This window comes from Lactuca saligna, chromosome 9 (assembly GCF_052625555.1).
Source record: "Lactuca saligna cultivar CGN05327 chromosome 9, ASM5262555v1, whole genome shotgun sequence".
NCBI classification, from domain to species: Eukaryota; Viridiplantae; Streptophyta; class Magnoliopsida; order Asterales; family Asteraceae; genus Lactuca; species Lactuca saligna.
In genome coordinates this window covers 122388459-122391874 of record NC_136425.1, presented here as the reverse complement: position 1 = coordinate 122391874, position 3416 = coordinate 122388459, and positions in this window count along the sequence as shown.

Genomic DNA, 3416 nt, shown 5'->3' with positions numbered 1-3416 from the left:
TCCTCTCGCCGTTCGCGGTAACTTGGTAATGAAATCCATAGAGATTTGTTCCCACTTCCATTCGGGAATCTCTAGCGGTTGCAGCTTACCGTGCGGTCGCTGGTGTTCGGCCTTGACCTGCCTACAAGTCAAGCACCTCTCGACGAACCAAGCGACATCCCTTTTCATACATGGCCACCAGTACTCCTTCTTGAGATCCAAATACATTTTCGTAGCACCAGGGTGAATCGAGAATTTCGATCGATGTGCCTCCTCCATCAAAATAGTGCGCGCACCGCCCACAAACGGCACCCAAATCCGCCCCTGAAAAGTCATAAGCCCCCGACCATCCGTAACAAAACCTGATACCTGACCTACCACCCGTTCCTTCTTCTGGTGTTCCGGCTTTGCAGCCTCCATCTGTGCCCCTCGAATAGTGTCTAGAATCGGGGTCAAAACCGTCAGCCTCATACAAATGTCTCGGATCGGGGCGCTATCCGCCCTACGGCTCAATGCGTCGGCTACCACATTAGCCTTGCCCGGGTGGTACAGGATCTCACAATCGTAATCCTTCACCACATCCAACCACCTCCTCTGACGCATATTCAGATTTGGCTGATCCATCAAGTATTTCAAGCTCTTATGGTCCGTGTAAATCGTACACCGAACCCCGTACAAATAGTGTCGCCAGATTTTGAGGGCAAACACCACCGCCCCCAATTCCAGGTCGTGCGTGGGATATCTCGACTCATGAGGCTTCAACTGCCTCGAAGCGTACGCTATCACATGACCCCTCTGCATAAGTACCTCCCCCAAACCCGATATAGAGGCATCACAATATACCACAAAGTCCTCTATCCCTTCCGGGAGTGCAAGCACTGGAGCTTCGCACAATTTCTGACGAAGCGTCTCAAACGAAGACTGCTGCTCCGGTCCCCATGAAAACGCAACACCCTTCCGGGTCATCCTAGTAAGTGGCACAGCGATCTTGGAGAAATCCTTGATAAATCTGCGGTAATATCCAGCCAAACCCAGAAAACTCCTGATCTCGGTGGGCAATCTCGGCACCTCCCACCTCAACACCGCCTCAATCTTTGCCGGGTCGACCAATATCCCCTTCTGGTTCACAAGATGCCCGAGGAATTGGACCTCTCGCAACCAGAAATCACACTTGGAGAACTTGGCATACAGCCTCTCCGATCTCAAAACCCGAAGAATCTCCCGCAAATGCTCCTCATGCTGGTCCCTAGTCATCGAATATACCAAAATATCATCGATGAATACGATCACCGACCGATCCAGCATCGGTCGGCACACCCTGTTCATGAGATCCATGAATGCAGCCGGGGCATTGGTGAGCCCAAAAGGCATCACTACAAACTCATAATGTCCATAACGAGTCCTGAAGGCAGTCTTTTGGATATCCTCCTCGCGAACCCTCATCTGATGATATCCCGACCTCAAGTCAATCTTGGAAAACCAAGATGCCCCCTGCAACTGATCGAACAGATCGTCGATCCTAGGTAACGGGTATCGGTTCTTAATCGTCAACTTGTTTAACTCCCGATAATCGATACACATCCGATGTGAACCATCCTTCTTTTTGACGAACAAAATCGGCGCTCCCCAAGGCGAGTTACTGGGTCGAATGAATCCCTTCCCCAACAGCTCCTGAAGCTGCGAGGATAACTCCTGCATTTCCGGTGGAGCGAGACGGTAAGGCGCCTTGGCGATGGGCGCCGCCCCCGGAACCAAATCGATACGAAACTCCACTTGCCTCTCCGGAGGCACGCCTGGTAACTCCTCGGGGAACACATCCGCAAACTCACATACAACCGGAATGTCATCAATCGAATTGGGCCTCTCCGTGGTCACACGAGTATCCATCACATAGGCTATGAATCCATCACAGCCCTGCTGCAGACTCTGCCTTGCCCTGGCCGCTGAACAAAATGCTGACCCACACCGGGTCCCTTCGCCATAAACCGTGAGCACTCCCCCACTAGGGTCTCTAATCATCACCAGCTGTCTCTCGCAGTCAATGACTGCTCCAAACTTACTTAACCAATCCATGCCCACGATAATGCAAACATCCCCCATAGCTATAGGGACTAAGTCTATAGGGAACTCAACCCCAAAAATCTCGAGCACGCATCCTTGAATCACCTCGGTGGCGTATACCGCTCTCTCGTTTGCTATAGCAACTCGCAGGGGACGACTCATCGTCTCCCGATCGATATCGATGTACTGGCTAAAAGCCAGCGAAACAAAGGACCGACTCGCACCTGAGTCGAATAATACCAAAGCAGGCACATGATTCACAAGAAAAGTACCTACGCATATAGGAATATAAGCATAATGTCTCAGCATAAATGTAAATACGTGAAAGAATACATACCGGCCACTACATCAGGCGCCGCGCGGACCTCCTCCGCAGTCAACTGGAAAGCTCTCCCACGAGCCTTCGAGGCCTCGGTCTTCACTGGCCGAACCTCAGGAACCCTGGCAGCAGGCGATGATCCCTGGCGAAGCTGGGGGCACTCGGCCTTCCGATGGCCAGTCTGGTTGCAATGGAAGCAGACCATAAATCCCTTGGGGCAATCCCTCGCAATGTGCCCCTCCTTGCCACACTTGTAGCAAGCACCCGATCGACATACCCCCTCGTGACCCTTGCCGCATTTCCCACAAGTACGGCTCTTCTGTCCTCTGGATCTCAAATCAGCGGACTTGTTCCGCTTGGCTGCCGGCTGCGACTGAGCCGGCCGCCGATCCATCCGTTGAGACTCGGCCTCCTCCTTGGCCTGGGTCTCCAACTCGATCTCCCGCTTCCTGGCATTCGCCTGAAGCTCAGCAAAAGTCTGATATGATGAGTTCGATACGAACTCCCGGATGTCTCTCCTCAGCACTCCCAAATACCGGCTCATCCGAGCCTGCTCCGTGGACACCTTCTCAGGGCAGAACATCGCCCTCTCATGAAACTTCCGCGTGATCACTGCAACCGAATCATTACCCTGCTTGAGGGTCAAGAACTCCTGAACCAACCGTTCCCTCTCTACCGGGGGAACATACTCGTCTCTGAACATAGCAGTAAATCTCTCCCAAGTCAAGGCTGAAACCTCCGCGAGAGTGAAGTTCGCCGTCACGAACTTCCACCAATCCTTCGCTCCCAGGCGGAGCTGATTCAGGGCGAACCGCACCCTCAGATGCTCCGAACATGAACAAGTATAGAAGCATCCCTCAATATCGGCAATCCACCTCATCGCAGCAATCGGATCCTGAGTCCCGTCAAACTCTGGTGGCTTCGTGTTGCTGAACTCCCGGAACAGCAACGAGTCACCCCCCTGTGGTCTGGCAGTAGCCACAGCTGCGGTAGCTGCAGCAGCGGCAGCCTCAGATAACGCGGCGTACCGCTCATCAAATGTCTCCATCAGCGTGGT